Raw genomic sequence first — 21,998 nt, forward strand, 5'->3', positions numbered from 1 at the left:
TAAACATGGAAATATCAGCACCGCTATCAGTATGAACATGGAAGTACCTACACCGCCATCTGTATGAACATGGAAATATCTTCACCGCCATCTGTATGAACATGGAAATATCTGCACCGCCATCGGTATTAACATATAAATATATACACCGCCATCTGTATTAAGATGGAGATATCTACACCGCTATCTGTATAAACATGGAAATATCTACACCGCTATGTGTATAAACATGGAAATATCTACACCGCTATCTGTATAAACATGGAAATATCTACACTGCTACCTGTATAAACATGGAAATATCAGCCCCGCTATCTGTATGAACATGGAAATATCTACACCGCCATCTGTATGAACATGGAAAAATCTTCACCGCCATCTGTATGAACATGGATATATCTACACAGCCATCTGTATGAACATGGAAATATCTTCACCGCCATCTGTATGAACATGGATATGTCTACACAGCCGTCTGGATGAACATGGAAATATCTACACCGCTATCTGTGTAAACGTGCATACATCTTCACCGCTATCTGTAAAAACATGGAAATATCCACACCGCTATCTGTATGAACATGGAAATATCTACACCGCTATCTGTTTGAACATGGAAATATCTACACTGCTATCTACATGAAAATGGAAATATCTACAAAGCTATCTGCATATACATGGAAATATCTACACAGCTATCTCTTTGCACATGGAAATAACTACACCGCTATCTCTATAAACATGGAAATATCTACACCACCATCTGTATGAACATGGAAATATCTGCACTGCCATCTGTATGAACATATAAATATCTACACCGCCATCTGTATTAAGAAGGAGATATCTACACCGCTATCTGTATAAACATGGAAATATCTACACCGCTATCTGTATGAACATGGAAATATCTACACCGCTACCTGTATAAACACAGAAATATGTACACCGCTACCTGTATAAACATGGAAGTATCAGCAGCGCTATCGGTATGAACATGGCAATATCTACACGGCTATCTGTATGAACATGGAAATACCTACACCGCTATCTGTATGAACATGGAAATATCTACACCACTATCTGTATGAACATGGAAATAGCTACACAGCCATCTGGATGAACATGGAAATATCAACACCGCTATCTGTATGAACATGGATATATCTACACAGCCTTCTGGATGAACATGGAAATATCTACACCGCTATCTGTATGAACATGGAAATACTTACACCGCTATCTGTATGAACATGGAAATATCTACACCGCTATCTGTATGAACACGGAAATATCTACACCGCTACCTGTATAAACACGGAAATATGTACACCGCTACCTGTATAAACATGGAAGTAACAGTACCGCAATCGGTATGAACATGGCAATATCTACACGGCTATCTGTATGAACATGGAAATATCTACACCGCTATCTTTATGAACATGGAAATATCTACACCGCTATCTGTATGAACATGGAAATAGGTACACAGGCATCCGGATGAACATGGAAATATCTACACCGCTATCTGTATGAACATGGAAATACATACACCGCTATATGTATGAGCATGGAAATATCTACACCGCTATCTGTATGAACATGGAAATATCTACACCGCCATCTGTATGAACATGGAAATATCTTCACCGCCATCTGTATGAACATGGATATATCTACACAGCCATCTGGATGAACACGGAAATATCTGCACCGCTATCTGTATGAACATGGAAATATCTACACCGCTATCTGTATGAACATGGATATATCTACACAGCCATCTGGATGAACATGGAAATATCTACACCGCTATCTGTGTAAACATGCATACATCTTCACCGCTATCTGTATAAACATGGAAATATCTACACTGCTATCTTTATGAACATGGAAATATCTACACCGCTAACTGTTTGAAAAGGGAAATATATACACCGCTATCTGCATGAAAATGGAAATGTCTACACAGCTATCTGCATATACATGGAAATATCTACACAGCTATCTCTTTACACATGGAAATAACTACACCGCTATCTGTATGAATATGGAAATATCTTCCCCGCCATCTGTATGAACATGGAAATATCTGCACCGCCATCTGTATGAACATGGAAGTATCTGCACCGCCATCTGTATGAACATGGAAATATCTTCACCGCCATCTGTATGAACATGGAAGTATCTGCACCGCCATCTGCATGAACATATAAATATCTACACCGCCATCTGTATTAAGATGGAGATATCTACACCGCTATCTGTATAAACATGGAAATATCTACACCGCTATGTGTATAAACATGGAAATATCTACACCGCTATCTGTATGAACATGGAAATATCTACACCGCTACCTGTATAAACACGGAAATATGTACACCGCTACCTGTATAAACATGGAAGTATCAGCACCGCTATCGGTATGAACATGGCAATATCTACACAGCTATCTGTATGAACATGGAAATGTCTACAACGCCATCTGTATGAACATGGAAATATCTTCACCGCCATCTGTATGAACATGGATATATCTACACAGCCATCTGGATGAACAAGGAAATATCTACACCGCTATCTGTATTAACATGGAAATATCTACACCGCTATCTGTATGAACATGGAAATATCTACACAGCCATCAGGATGAACATGGAAATATCTACACCGCTATCTGTATGAACATGGAGATACATACACCGCTATCTGTATGAACATGGAAATATCAGCACCGCTATCTGTATGAACATGGAAATATCTACACCGCTATCTGTATGAACATGGAAATATCTTCACCGCCATCTGTATGAACATGGATATATCTACACAGCCATCTGGATGAACATGGAAATATCTACAGCGCTATCTTTATGAACATGGAAATATCTACACCGCTAACTGTTTGAACAGGGAAACACATTCACCGCTATCTGCATGAAAACTGAAATATCTACACAGCTATCGGCTTATACATGGAAATATCTACACAGCTATCTCTTTACACATGGAAATAACTACACCGCTATCTGTATGAACATGGAAATATCTACACCGCCATCTGTATGAACATGGAAATATCTGCACCGCCATCTGTATGAACATTTAAATATCTACACCGCCATCTGTATTAAGATGGAGATATCTACACCACTATCTGCATAAACATGGAAATATTTACACCGCTATGTGTATAAACATGGAAATACCTACACCGCTATCTGTATAAACATGGAAATATCTACACCGCTACCTGTATAAACATGGAAATATCAGCACCGCTATCAGTATGAACATGGAAGTACCTACACCGCCATCTGTATGAACATGGAAATATCTTCACCGCCATCTGTATGAACATGGAAATATCTGCACCGCCATCGGTATTAACATATAAATATATACACCGCCATCTGTATTAAGATGGAGATATCTACACCGCTATCTGTATAAACATGGAAATATCTACACCGCTATGTGTATAAACATGGAAATATCTACACCGCTATCTGTATAAACATGGAAATATCTACACTGCTACCTGTATAAACATGGAAATATCAGCCCCGCTATCTGTATGAACATGGAAATATCTACACCGCCATCTGTATGATCATGGAAAAATCTTCACCGCCATCTGTATGAACATGGATATATCTACACAGCCATCTGTATGAACATGGAAATATCTTCACCGCCATCTGTATGAACATGGATATGTCTACACAGCCGTCTGGATGAACATGGAAATATCTACACCGCTATCTGTGTAAACGTGCATACATCTTCACCGCTATCTGTAAAAACATGGAAATATCCACACCGCTATCTGTATGAACATGGAAATATCTACACCGCTATCTGTTTGAACATGGAAATATCTACACTGCTATCTACATGAAAATGGAAATATCTACAAAGCTATCTGCATATACATGGAAATATCTACACAGCTATCTCTTTGCACATGGAAATATCTACACCGCTATCTCTATAAACATGGAAATATCTACACCACCATCTGTATGAACATGGAAATATCTGCACTGCCATCTGTATGAACATATAAATATCTACACCGCCATCTGTATTAAGAAGGAGATATCTACACCGCTATCTGTATAAACATGGAAATATCTACACCGCTATCTGTATGAACATGGAAATATCTACACCGCTACCTGTATAAACACAGAAATATGTACACCGCTACCTGTATAAACATGGAAGTATCAGCAGCGCTATCGGTATGAACATGGCAATATCTACACGGCTATCTGTATGAACATGGAAATACCTACACCGCTATCTGTATGAACATGGAAATATCTACACCACTATCTGTATGAACATGGAAATAGCTACACAGCCATCTGGATGAACATGGAAATATCAACACCGCTATCTGTATGAACATGGATATATCTACACAGCCTTCTGGATGAACATGGAAATATCTACACCGCTATCTGTATGAACATGGAAATACTTACACCGCTATCTGTATGAACATGGAAATATCTACACCGCTATCTGTATGAACACGGAAATATCTACACCGCTACCTGTATAAACACGGAAATATGTACACCACTACCTGTATAAACATGGAAGTAACAGTACCGCAATCGGTATGAACATGGCAATATCTACACGGCTATCTGTATGAACATGGAAATATCTACACCGCTATCTTTATGAACATGGAAATATCTACACCGCTATCTGTATGAACATGGAAATAGGTACACAGGCATCCGGATGAACATGGAAATATCTACACCGCTATCTGTATGAACATGGAAATACATACACCGCTATATGTATGAGCATGGAAATATCTACACCGCTATCTGTATGAACATGGAAATATCTACACCGCCATCTGTATGAACATGGAAATATCTTCACCGCCATCTGTATGAACATGGATATATCTACACAGCCATCTGGATGAACACGGAAATATCTGCACCGCTATCTGTATGAACATGGAAATATCTACACCGCTATCTGTATGAACATGGATATATCTACACAGCCATCTGGATGAACATGGAAATATCTACACCGCTATCTGTGTAAACATGCATACATCTTCACCGCTATCTGTATAAACATGGAAATATCTACACTGCTATCTTTATGAACATGGAAATATCTACACCGCTAACTGTTTGAACAGGGAAATATATACACCGCTATCTGCATGAAAATGGAAATGTCTACACAGCTATCTGCATATACATGGAAATATCTACACAGCTATCTCTTTACACATGGAAATAACTACACCGCTATCTGTATGAATATGGAAATATCTTCCCCGCCATCTGTATGAACATGGAAATATCTGCACCGCCATCTGTATGAACATGGAAGTATCTGCACCGCCATCTGTATGAACATGGAAATATCTTCACCGCCATCTGTATGAACATGGAAGTATCTGCACCGCCATCTGCATGAACATATAAATATCTACACCGCCATCTGTATTAAGATGGAGATATCTACACCGCTATCTGTATAAACATGGAAATATCTACACCGCTATGTGTATAAACATGGAAATATCTACACCGCTATCTGTATAAACATGGAAATATCTACACTGCTACCTGTATAAACATGGAAATATCAGCCCCGCTATCTGTATGAACATGGAAACATCTACACCGCCATCTGTATGAACATGGAAAAATCTTCACCGCCATCTGTATGAACATAGATATATCTACACAGCCATCTGTATGAACATGGAAATATCTTCACCGCCATCTGTATGAACATGGATATGTCTACACAGCCGTCTGGATGAACATGGAAATATGTACACCGCTATCTGTATGATCATGTATATATCTACACCGCTATCTGTGTAAACATGCACACATCTTCACCGCTATCTGTAAAAACATGGAAATATCCACACCGCTATCTGTATGAACATGGAAATATCTACACCGCTATCTGTTTGAACATGGAAATATCTACACCGCTATCTGCATGAAAATGGAAATATCTACAAAGCTATCTGCATATACATGGAAATATCTACACAGCTATCTCTTTGCACATGGAAATAACTACACCGCTATCTCTATAACCATGGAAATATCTACACCGCCATCTGTATGAACATGGAAATATCTGCACTGCCATCTGTATGAACATATAAATATCTACACCGCCATCTGTATTAAGAAGGAGATATCTACACCGCTATCTGTATAAACATGGAAATATCCACACCGCTATCTGTATGAACATGGAAATATCTACACCGCTACCTGTATAAACACGGAAATATGTACACCGCTACCTGTATAAACATGGAAGTATCAGCAGTGCTATCGGTATGAACATGGCAATATCTACACGGCTATCTGAATGAACATGGAAATATCTACACCGCTATCTGTATGAACATGGAAATAGCTACACAGCCATCTGGATGAACATGGAAATATCTACACCGCTATCTGTATGAACATGGATATATCTACACAGGCATCTGGATGAACATGGAAATATCTACACCGCTATCTGTATGAACATGGAAATACATACACCGCTATCTGTATGAACATGGAAATATCTACACCGCTATCTGTATGAACATGGATATATCTACACAGCCATCTGGATGAACATGGAAATATCTACACCGCTATCTGTGTAAACATGCATACATCTTCACCGCTATCTGTATAAACATGGAAATATCTACACTGCTATCTTTATGAACATGGAAATATGTACACCGCTAACTGTTTGAACAGGGAAATATATACACCGCTATCTGCATGAAAATGGAAATGTCTACACAGCTATCTGCATATATATGGAAATATCTACACAGCTATCTCTTTACACATGGAAATAACAACACCGCTATCTGTATGAACATGGAAATATCTACACCGCCATCTGTATGAACATGGAAATATATGCACCGCCATCTGAATGAACTTATAAATATCTACACCACCATCTGTATTAAGATGGAGATATCTGCACCGCTATCTGTATAAACATGGAAATATCTACACCGCTATGTGTATAAACATGGAAATATCTACACTGCTATCTGTATAAACATGGAAATATCTACACCGCTACCTGAATAAACATGGAAATTTCAGCACCGCTATCAGTATGAACATGGAAGTATCTACACCGCCATCTGTATGAACATGGAAATATCTTCACCGCCATCTGTATGAACATGGAAATATCTGCACCGCCATCTGTATGAACATATAAATATCTACACCACCATCTGTATTAAGATTTAGATATCTACACCGCTATCTGTATAAAAATGGAAATATCTATACCACTATGTGTATAAACATGGAAATATCTACACTGCTACCTGTATAAACATGGAAATATCAGCCCCACTATCTGTATGAACATGGAAATATCTACACCGCCATCTGTATGAACATGGAAAAATCTTCACCGCCATCTGTATGAACATAGATATATCTACACAGCCATCTGTATGAACATGGAAATATCTTCACCGCCATCTGTATGAACATGGATATGTCTACACAGCCGTCTGGATGAACATGGAAATATCTACACCGCTATCTGTATGATCATGAATATATCTACACCGCTATCTGTGTAAACATGCACACATCTTCACCGCTATCTGTAAAAACATGGAAATATCCACACCGCTATCTGTATGAACATGGAAATATCTACACCGCTATCTGTTTGAACATGGAAATATCTACACCGCTATCTGCATGAAAATGGAAATATCTACAAAGCTATCTGCATATACATGGAAATATCTACACAGCTATCTCTTTGCACATGGAAATAACTACACCGCTATCTCTATAACCATGGAAATATCTACACCGCCATCTGTATGAACATGGAAATATCTGCACTGCCATCTGTATGAACATATAAATATCTACACCGCCATCTGTATTAAGAAGGAGATATCTACACCGCTATCTGTATAAACATGGAAATATCTACACCGCTATCTGTATGAACATGGAAATATCTACACCGCTACCTGTATAAACACGGAAATATGTACACCGCTACCTGTATAAACATGGAAGTATCAGCAGTGCTATCGGTATGAACATGGCAATATCTACACGGCTATCTGAATGAACATGGAAATATCTACACCGCTATCTGTATGAACATGGAAATAGCTACACAGCCTTCTGGATGAACATGGAAATATCTACACCGCTATCTGTATGAACATGGAAATACATACACCGCTATCTGTATGAACATGGAAATATCTACACCACTATCTGTATGAACATGGAAATAGCTACACAGCCATCTGGATGAACATGGAAATATCAACACCGCTATCTGTATGAACATGGATATATCTACACAGCCTTCTGGATGAACATGGAAATATCTACACCGCTATCTGTATGAACATGGAAATACATACACCGCTATCTGTATGAACATGGAAATATCTACACCGCTATCTGTATGAACATGGAAATATCTACACCGCTATCTGTTTGAACATGGAAATATCTTCACCGCCATCTGTATGAACATGGATATATCTACACAGCCATCTGGATGAACATGGAAATATCTGCACCGCTATCTGTATGAACATGGAAATATCTACAACGCTACCTGTATAAACACGGAAATATGTACACCGCTACCTGTATAAACATGGAAGTATCAGCAGCGCTATCGGTATGAACATGGCAATATCTACACGGCTATCTGTATGAACATGGAAATATCTACACCGCTATCTGTATGAACATGGAAATATCTACACCACTATCTGTATGAACATGGAAATAGATACACAGCCATCTGGATGAACATGGAAATATCTACACCGCTATCTGTATGAACATGGATATATCTACACAGGCATCTGGATGAACATGGAAATATCTACACCGCTATCTGTATGAACATGGAAATACATACACTGCTATCTGTATGAACATGGAAATATCTACACCGCTATCTGTATGAACATGGATATATCTACACAGCCATCTGGATGAACATGGAAATATCTACACCGCTATCTGTGTAAACATGCATACATCTTCACCGCTATCTGTATAAACATGGAAATATCTACACTGCTACCTGTATAAACATGGAAATATCAGCACCGCTATCTGTATGAACATGGAAATATGTACACCGGAATCTGTATGAACATGGAAATATCTTCACGGCCATCTGTATGAACATGGATATATCTACACCGCCATCTGTATGAACATGGAAATATCTTCACCGCCATCTGTATGAACATGGATATGTCTACACAGCCGTTTGGATGAACATGGAAATATCTACACCGCTATCTGTATGAACATGGAAATATCTACACCGCTATCTGTGTAAACATGCATACATCTTCACCGCTGTCTGTATAAACATGGAAATATCCACACCGCTATCTGTATGAATATGGAAATATCTACACCGCTATCTGTTTGAACATGGAAATATCTACACCGCTATCTGCATGAAAATGGAAATATCTTCACAGCTATCTGCATATACATAGAAATATCTACACTGCTATCTCTTTGCACATGGAAATAACTACACCGCTACCTCTATAAACATGGAAATATCTACACCACCATCTGTATGAACATGGAAATATCTGCACCGCCATCTGTATGAACATATAAATATCTACACCGCCATCTGTATTAAGAAGGAGATATCTACACTGCTATCTGTATAAACATGGAAATATCTACACCGCTATCTGTATGAACATGGAAATATCTACACCGCTACCTGTATAAACACGGAAATATGTACACCGCTACCTGTATAAACATGGAAGTATCAGCACCGCTATCGGTATGAACATGGCAATATCTACACAGATATCTGTATGAACATGGAAATATCTACAACGCCATCTGTATGAACATGGAAATATCTTCACTGCCATCTGTATGAACATGGATATATCTACACAGCCATCTGGATGAACTTGGAAATATCTACACCGCTATCTGTATGAACATGGAAATATCTACACCGCTATCTGTATGAACATGGAAATATCTACACAGCCATCAGGATGAACCTGGAAATATCTACACCGATATCTGTATGAACATGGAAATACATACACCGCTATCTGTATGAACATGGAAATATCAGCACCGCTATCTGTATGAACATGGAAATATCTACACCGCTATCTGTATGAACATGGAAATATCTTCACCGCCATCTGTATGAACATGGATATATCTACACAGCCATGTGGATGAACATGGAAATATCTACACCGCTATCTTTATGTACATGGAAATATCTACACCGCTAACTGTTTGAACAGGGAAACACATACACCGCTATCTGCATGAAAACGGAAATATCTACACAGCTATCTGCTTACACATGGAAATATCTACACAGCTATCTCTTTACACATGGAAATAACTACACCGCTATCTCTATAAACATGGAAATATCTACACCGCCCTCTGTATGAACATGGAATTATCTGCACCGCCATCTGTATGAACATATAAATATCTACACCGCCATCTGCATTAAGAAGGAGATATCTACACCGATATCTGTATAAACATGGAAATATTTAGACTGCTATCTGTATAAACATGGAAATATCTACACCGCTATCTGTACAAACATGGAAATATCTACATCGCTACCTGTATAAACATGGAAATATCAGCACCGCTATCGGTCTGAACACGGAAATATCTCCACCGCTATCTGTATGAACATGGAAATATCTACACCGCTATCTGTATGAACATGGAAATATCTTCACTGCCATCTGTATGAACATGGATATATCTACAATGCCATCTGGATGAACATGGAAATATCTACACCGCTATCTGCATGAACATGGAATCATCTACACTGCTATCCTTGTAAACATGCATACATCTTCACCGCTATCTGTATAAACATGGAAATATCTACACCGCTATCTGTATGAACATGGAAATAGCTACACCGCTATCTGTATGAACATGGAAATATCTACACCACTATCTGTATGAACATGGAATTATCTACACCGCTATATGTATGAACATGGATATATCTACACAGCCATCTGGATGAACATGGAAATAACTACACCGCTATATGTATGAACATGGAAATATCTACACCACTATCTGTATGAACATGGAAATATCTACACCGCTATCTGTTTGAACAGGGAAATATATACACCGCTATCTGCATGAAAATGGAAATATCTACAAAGCTATCTGCATATACATGGAAATATCTATACAGCTATCTCTTTACACATGGAAATAACTACACCGCTATCTGTATGAACATGGAAATATCTACACCGCCACCTGTATGAACATGGAAATATCTGCACCGCCATCTCTATGAACATATAAATATCTACACTGCCCTCTGTATTAAGAAAGAGATATCTTCACCGCTATCTGTATAAACATGGAAATATCTATACTGCTATCTGTATAAACATGGAAATATCTACACCGCTATCTGTATAAACATGGAAATATCTACACCGCTACCTGTATAAACATGGAAATATCAGCACCGTTATCGGTTTGAACACGGAAATATCTACACCGCTATCTGTATGAACATGGAAATATCTACACCGCTATCTGTATGAACATGGAAATATCTTCACTGCCATCTGTATGAAAATGGATATATCTCCACAGCCATCTGGATGAACATGGAAATATCTACACCGCTATCGGTATGAACATGGAAATATCTACACAGCCATCTGGATGAACATGAAAATATATACACCGCTATATGTGTAAACATGCATACATCTTCACCGCTATCTGTATAAACATGGAAATATCTACACCGCTACCTGTATAAACATGGAAATATCAGCACCGCTATCTGTATGAACATGGAAATATCTACACCGCTATCTCTATGAACATGGAAATATCCACACCGCTATCTGTATGAACATGGAAATATCTACACCGCCATCTGTATGAACATGGAAATATCTGCACCGCCATCTCTATGAACATGGAAATATCTGCATCGCCACCTGTATGAACATATAAATATCTCCACCGCCATCTGTATAAAGAAGGAGATATCTACACCGCTATCTGTATAAACATGGAAATATCTACACCGCTATCTGTATGAACATGGAAATATCTACACCGCTACCTGTATAAACACAGAAATATGTACACCGCTACCTGTATAAACATGGAAGTATCAGCAGCGCTATCGGTATGAACATGGCAATATCTACACGGCTATCTGTATGAACATGGAAATACCTACACCGCTATCTGTATGAACATGGAAATATCTACACCACTATCTGTATGAACATGGAAATAGCTACACAGCCATCTGGATGAACATGGAAATATCAACACCGCTATCTGTATGAACATGGATATATCTACACAGCCTTCTGGATGAACATGGAAATATCTACACCGCTATCTGTATGAACATGGAAATACTTACACCGCTATCTGTATGAACATGGAAATATCTACACCGCTATCTGTATGAACACGGAAATATCTACACCGCTACCTGTATAAACACGGAAATATGTACACCGCTACCTGTATAAACATGGAAGTAACAGTACCACAATCGGTATGAACATGGCAATATCTACACGGCTATCTGTATGAACATGGAAATATCTACACCGCTATCTTTATGAACATGGAAATATCTACACCGCTATCTGTATGAACATGGAAATAGGTACACAGGCATCCGGATGAACATGGAAATATCTACACCGCTATCTGTATGAACATGGAAATACATACACCGCTATATGTATGAGCATGGAAATATCTACACCGCTATCTGTATGAACATGGAAATATCTACACCGCCATCTGTATGAACATGGAAATATCTTCACCGCCATCTGTATGAACATGGATATATCTACACAGCCATCTGGATGAACACGGAAATATCTGCACCGCTATCTGTATGAACATGGAAATATCTACACCGCTATCTGTATGAACATGGATATATCTACACAGCCATCTGGATGAACATGGAAATATCTACACCGCTATCTGTGTAAACATGCATACATCTTCACCGCTATCTGTATAAACATGGAAATATCTACACTGCTATCTTTATGAACATGGAAATATCTACACCGCTAACTGTTTGAACAGGGAAATATATACACCGCTATCTGCATGAAAATGGAAATGTCTACACAGCTATCTGCATATACATGGAAATATCTACACAGCTATCTCTTTACACATGGAAATAACTACACCGCTATCTGTATGAATATGGAAATATCTTCCCCGCCATCTGTAAAACATGGAAATATCTTCACCGCCATCTGTATGAACATGGAAGTATCTGCACCGCCATCTGTATGAACATGGAAATATCTTCACCGCCATCTGTATGAACATGGAAGTATCTGCACCGCCATCTGCATGAACATATAAATATCTACACCGCCATCTGTATTAAGATGGAGATATCTACACCGCTATCTGTATAAACATGGAAATATCTACACCGCTATGTGTATAAACATGGAAATATCTACACCGCTATCTGTATGAACATGGAAATATCTACACCGCTACCTGTATAAACACGGAAATATGTACACCGCTACCTGTATAAACATGGAAGTATCAGCACCGCTATCGGTATGAACATGGCAATATCTACACAGCTATCTGTATGAACATGGAAATGTCTACAACGCCATCTGTATGAACATGGAAATATCTTCACCGCCATCTGTATGAACATGGATATATCTACACAGCCATCTGGATGAACAAGGAAATATCTACACCGCTATCTGTATTAACATGGAAATATCTACACCGCTATCTGTATGAACATGGAAATATCTACACAGCCATCAGGATGAACATGGAAATATCTACACCGCTATCTGTATGAACATGGAGATACATACACCGCTATCTGTATGAACATGGAAATATCAGCACCGCTATCTGTATGAACATGGAAATATCTACACCGCTATCTGTATGAACATGGAAATATCTTCACCGCCATCTGTATGAACATGGACATATCTACACAGCCATCTGGATGAACATGGAAATATCTACAGCGCTATCTTTATGAACATGGAAATATCTACACCGCTAACTGTTTGAACAGGGAAACACATTCACCGCTATCTGCATGAAAACTGAAATATCTACACAGCTATCGGCTTATACATGGAAATATCTACACAGCTATCTCTTTACACATGGAAATAACTACACCGCTATCTGTATGAACATGGAAATATCTACACCGCCATCTGTATGAACATGGAAATATCTGCACCGCCATCTGTATGAACATTTAAATATCTACACCGCCATCTGTATTAAGATGGAGATATCTACACCACTATCTGCATAAACATGGAAATATCTACACCGCTATGTGTATAAACATGGAAATACCTACACCGCTATCTGTATAAACATGGAAATATCTACACCGCTACCTGTATAAACATGGAAATATCAGCACCGCTATCAGTATGAACATGGAAGTACCTACACCGCCATCTCTATGAACATGGAAATATCTTCACCGCCATCTGTATGAACATGGAAATATCTGCACCGCCATCGGTATTAACATATAAATATATACACCGCCATCTGTATTAAGATGGAGATATCTACACCGCTATCTGTATAAACATGGAAATATCTACACCGCTATGTGTATAAACATGGAAATATCTACACCGCTATCTGTATAAACATGGAAATATCTACACTGCTACCTGTATAAACATGGAAATATCAGCCCCGCTATCTGTATGAACATGGAAATATCTACACCGCCATCTGTATGATCATGGAAAAATCTTCACCGCCATCTGTATGAACATGGATATATCTACACAGCCATCTGTATGAACATGGAAATATCTTCACCGCCATCTGTATGAACATGGATATGTCTACACAGCCGTCTGGATGAACATGGAAATATCTACACCGCTATCTGTGTAAACATGCATACATCTTCACCGCTATCTGTAAAAACATGGAAATATCCACACCGCTATCTGTATGAACATGGAAATATCTACACCGCTATCTGTTTGAACATGGAAATATCTACACTGCTATCTACATGAAAATGGAAATATCTACAAAGCTATCTGCATATACATGGAAATATCTACACAGCTATCTCTTTGCACATGGAAATAACTACACCGCTATCTCTATAAACATGGAAATATCTACACCACCATCTGTATGAACATGGAAATATCTGCACTGCCATCTGTATGAACATATAAATATCTACACGGCCATCTGTATTAAGAAGGAGATATCTACACCGCTATCTGTATAAACATGGAAATATCTACACCGCTATCTGTATGAACATGGAAATATCTACACCGCTACCTGTATAAACACAGAAATATGTACACCGCTACCTGTATAAACATGGAAGTATCAGCAGCGCTATCGGTATGAACATGGCAATATCTACACGGCTATCTGTATGAACATGGAAATACCTACACCGCTATCTGTATGAACATGGAAATATCTACACCACTATCTGTATGAACATGGAAATAGCTACACAGCCATCTGGATGAACATGGAAATATCAACACCGCTATCTGTATGAACATGGATATATCTACACAGCCTTCTGGATGAACATGGAAATATCTACACCGCTATCTGTATGAACATGGAAATATCTACACCGCTATGTGTATAAACATGGAAATATCTACACCGCTATCTGTATAAACATGGAAATATCTACACTGCTACCTGTATAAACATGGAAATATCAGCCCCGCTATCTGTATGAACATGGAAATATCTACACCGCCATCTGTATGAACATGGAAAAATCTTCACCGCCATCTGTATGAACATAGATATATCTACACAGCCATCTGTATGAACATGGAAATATCTTCACCGCCATCTGTATGAACATGGATATGTCTACACAGCCGTCTGGATGAACATGGAAATATCTACACCGCTATCTGTATGATCATGAATATATCTACACCGCTATCTGTGTAAACATGCACACATCTTCACCGCTATCTGTAAAAACATGGAAATATCCACACCGCTATCTGTATGAACATGGAAATATCTACACCGCTATCTGTTTGAACATGGAAATATCTACACCGCTATCTGCATGAAAATGGAAATATCTACAAAGCTATCTGCATATACATGGAAATATCTACACAGCTATCTCTTTGCACATGGAAATAACTACACCGCTATCTCTATAACCATGGAAATATCTACACCGCCATCTGTATGAACATGGAAATATCTGCACTGCCATCTGTATGAACATATAAATATCTAAACCGCCATCTGTATTAAGAAGGAGATATCTACACTGCTATCTGTATAAACATGGAAATATCCACACCGCTATCTGTATGAACATGGAAATATCTACACCGCTACCTGTATAAACACGGAAATATGTACACCGCTACCTGTATAAACATAGAAGTATCAGCAGTGCTATCGGTATGAACATGGCAATATCTACACGGCTATCTGAATGAACATGGAAATATCTACACCGCTATCTGTATGAACATGGAAATAGCTACACAGCCATCTGGATGAACATGGAAATATCTACACCGCTATCTGTATGAACATGGATATATCTACACAGGCATCTGGATGAACATGGAAATATCTACACCGCTATCTGTATGAACATGGAAATACATACACCGCTATCTGTATGAACATGGAAATATCTACACCGCTATCTGTATGAACATGGATATATCTACACAGCCATCTGGATGAACATGGAAATATCTACACCGCTATCTGTGTAAACATGCATACATCTTCACCGCTATCTGTATAAACATGGAAATATCTACACTGCTATCTTTATGAACATGGAAATATGTACACCGCTAACTGTTTGAACAGGGAAATATATACACCGCTATCTGCATGAAAATGGAAATGTCTACACAGCTATCTGCATATATATGGAAATATCTACACAGCTATCTCTTTACACATGGAAATAACAACACCGCTATCTGTATGAACATGGAAATATCTACACTGCCATCTGTATGAACATGGAAATATATGCACCGCCATCTGAATGAACTTATAAATATCTACACCACCATCTGTATTAAGATGGAGATATCTACACCGCTATCTGTATAAACATGGAAATATCTACACCGCTATGTGTATAAACATGGAAATATCTACACTGCTATCTGTATAAACATGGAAATATCTACACCGCTACCTGTATAAACATGGAAATTTCAGCACCGCTATCAGTATGAACATGGAAGTATCTACACCGCCATCTGTATGAACCTGGAAATATCTTCACCGCCATCTGTATGAACATGGAAATATCTGCACCGCCATCTGTATGAACATATAAATATCTACACCACCATCTGTATTAAGATTTAGATATCTACACCGCTATCTGTATAAAAATGGAAATATCTATACCACTATGTGTATAAACATGGAAATATCTACACTGCTACCTGTATAAACATGGAAATATCAGCCCCGCTATCTGTATGAACATGGAAATATCTACACCGCCATCTGTATGAACATGGAAAAATCTTCACCGCCATCTGTATGAACATAGATATATCTACACAGCCATCTGTATGAACATGGAAATATCTTCACCGCCATCTGTATGAACATGGATATGTCTACACAGCCGTCTGGATGAACATGGAAATATCTACACCGCTATCTGTATGATCATGAATATATCTACACCGCTATCTGTGTAAACATGCACACATCTTCACCGCTATCTGTAAAAACATGGAAATATCCACACCGCTATCTGTATGAACATGGAAATATCTACACCGCTATCTGTTTGAACATGGAAATATCTACACCGCTATCTGCATGAAAATGGAAATATCTACAAAGCTATCTGCATATACATGGAAATATCTACACAGCTATCTCTTTGCACATGGAAATAACTACACCGCTATCTCTATAACCATGGAAATATCTACACCGCCATCTGTATGAACATGGAAATATCTGCACTGCCATCTGTATGAACATATAAATATCTACACCGCCATCTGTATTAAGAAGGAGATATCTACACCGCTATCTGTATAAACATGGAAATATCTACACCGCTATCTGTATGAACATGGAAATATCTACACCGCTACCTGTATAAACACGGAAATATGTACACCGCTACCTGTATAAACATGGAAGTATCAGCAGTGCTATCGGTATGAACATGGCAATATCTACACGGCTATCTGAATGAACATGGAAATATCTACACCGCTATCTGTATGAACATGGAAATAGCTACACAGCCATCTGGATGAACATGGAAATATCTACACCGCTATCTGTATGAACATGGAAATACATACACCGCTATCTGTATGAACATGGAAATATCTACACCGCTATCTGTATGAACATGGATATATCTACACAGCCATCTGGATGAACATGGAAATATCTACACCGCTATCTGTGTAAACATGCATACATCTTCACCGCTATCTGTATAAACATGGAAATATCTACACTGCTATCTTTATGAACATGGAAATATGTACACCGCTAACTGTTTGAACAGGGAAATATATACACCGCTATCTGCATTAAAATGGAAATGTCTACACAGCTATCTGCATATATATGGAAATATCTACACAGCTATCTCTTTACACATGGAAATAACTACACCGCTATCTGTATGAACATGGAAATATCTACACCGCCATCTGTATGAACATGGAAATATATGCACCGCCATCTGAATGAACATATAAATATCTACACCACCATCTGTATTAAGATGGAGATATCTACACCGCAATCTGTATAAACATGGAAATATCTACACCGCTATGTGTATAAACATGGAAATATCTACACTGCTATCTGTATAAACATGGAAATATCTACACCGCTACCTGTATAAACATGGAAATTTCAGCACCGCTATCAGTATGAACATGGAAGTATCTACACCGCCATCTGTATGAACATGGAAATATCTTCACCGCCATGTGTATGAACATGGAAATATCTGCACCGCCATCTGTATGAACATATAAATATCTACACCACCATCTGTATTAAGATGGAGATATCTACACCGCTATCTGTATAAAAATGGAAATATCTATACCACTATGTGTATAAACATGGAAATATCTACACCGCCATCTGTATTTACATGGAAAAATCTTCACCGCCATCTGTATGAACATAGATATATCTACACAGCCATCTGTATGAACATGGAAATATCTTCACCGCCATCTTTATGAACATGGATATGTCTACACAGCCGTCTGGATGAACATGGAAATATCTACACCGCTATCTGTATGATCATGAATATATCTACACCGCTATCTGTGTAAACATGCATACATCTTCACCGCTATCTGTAAAAACATGGAAATATCCACACTGCTATCTGTATGAACATGGAAATATCTACACCGCTATCTGTTTGAACATGGAAATATCTACACCGCTATCTGCATGAAAATGGAAATATCTACAAAGCTATCTGCATATACATGGAAATATCTACACAGCTATCTCTTTGCACATGGAAATAACTACACCGCTATCTCTATAACCATGGAAATATCTACACCGCCATCTGTATGAACATGGAAATATCTGCACTGCCATCTGTATGAACATATAAATATCTACACCGCCATCTGTATTAAGAAGGAGATATCTACACCGCTATCTGTATAAACATGGAAATATCTACACCGCTATCTGTATGAACATGGAAATATCTACACCGCTACCTGTATAAACACGGAAATATGTACACCGCTACCTGTATAAACATGGAAGTATCAGCAGCGCTATCGGTATGAACATGGCAATATCTACACGGCTATCTGAATGAACATGGAAATATCTACACCGCTATCTGTATGAACATGGAAATATCTACACCACCATCTGTATGAACATGGAAATAGCTACACAGCCATCTGGATGAACATGGAAATATCTACACCGCTATCTGTATGAACATGGAAATACATACACCGCTATCTGTATGAACATGGAAATATCTACACCGCTATCTGTATGAACATGGATATATCTACACAGCCATCTGGATGAACATGGAAATATCTACACCGCTATCTGTGTAAACATGCATACATCTTCACCGCTATCTGTATAAACATGGAAATATCTACACCGCTATCTGTATGAACATGGAAATATCTACACCGCTATCTGTTTGAACATGGAAATATCTACACTGCTATCTACATGAAAATGGAAATATCTACAAAGCTATCTGCATATACATGGAAATATCTACACAGCTATCTCTTTGCACATGGAAATAACTACACCGCTATCTCTATAAACATGGAAATATCTACACCACCATCTGTATGAACATGGAAATATCTGCACTGCCATCTGTATGAACATATAAATATCTACACCGCCATCTGTATTAAGAAGGAGATATCTACACCGCTATCTGTATAAACATGGAAATATCTACACCGCTATCTGTATGAACATGGAAATATCTACACCGCTACCTGTATAAACACGGAAATATGTACACCGCTACCTGTATAAACATGGAAGTATCAGCAGCGCTATCGATATGAACATGGCAATATCTACACGGCTATCCGTATGAACATGGAAATGCCTACACCGCTATCTGTATGAACATGGAAATATCTACACCGCTATCTGTATGAACATGGAAATAGCTACACAGCCATCTGGATGAACATGGAAATATCAACACCGCTATCTGTATGAACATGGATATATCTACACAGCCTTCTGGATGAACATGGAAATATCTACACCGCTATCTGTATGAACATGGAAATACATACACCGCTATCTGTATGAACACGGAAATATCTACACCGCTATCTGTATGAACATGGAAATATCTACACCGCTATCTGTTTGAACATGGAAATATCTTCACCGCCATCTGTATGAACATGGATATATCTACACAGCCATCTGGATGAACATGGAAATATCTGCACCGCTATCTGTATGAACATGGAAATATCTACAACGCTACCTGTATAAACACGGAAATATGTACACCGCTACCTGTATAAACATGGAAGTATCAGCAGCGCTATCGGTATGAACATGGCAATATCTACACGGCTATCTGTATGAACATGGAAATATCTACACCGCTATCTGTATGAACATGGAAATATCTACACCACTATCTGTATGAACATGGAAATAGATACACAGCCATCTGGATGAACATGGAAATATCTACACCGCTATCTGTATGAACATGGATATATCTACACAGGCATCTGGATGAACATGGAAATATCTACACCGCTATCTGTATGAACATGGAAATACATACACTGCTATCTGTATGAACATGGAAATATCTACACCGCTATCTGTATGAACATGGATATATCTACACAGCCATCTGGATGAACATGGAAATATCTACACCGCTATCTGTGTAAACATGCATACATCTTCACCGCTATCTGTATAAACATGGAAATATCTACACTGCTACCTGTATAAACATGGAAATATCAGCACCGCTATCTGTATGAACATGGAAATATGTACACCGGAATCTGTATGAACATGGAAAAATCTTCACGGCCATCTGTATGAACATGGATATATCTACACCGCCATCTGTATGAACATGGAAATATCTTCACCGCCATCTGTATGAACATGGATATGTCTACACAGCCGTTTGGATGAACATGGAAATATCTACACCGCTATCTGTATGAACATGGAAATATCTACACCGCTATCTGTGTAAACATGCATACATCTTCACCGCTGTCTGTATAAACATGGAAATAT

The sequence above is a fragment of the Gorilla gorilla genome, chromosome 15, assembly GCF_029281585.2.
Source record: "Gorilla gorilla gorilla isolate KB3781 chromosome 15, NHGRI_mGorGor1-v2.1_pri, whole genome shotgun sequence".
In the NCBI taxonomy this organism is placed as follows: Eukaryota; Metazoa; Chordata; class Mammalia; order Primates; family Hominidae; genus Gorilla; species Gorilla gorilla.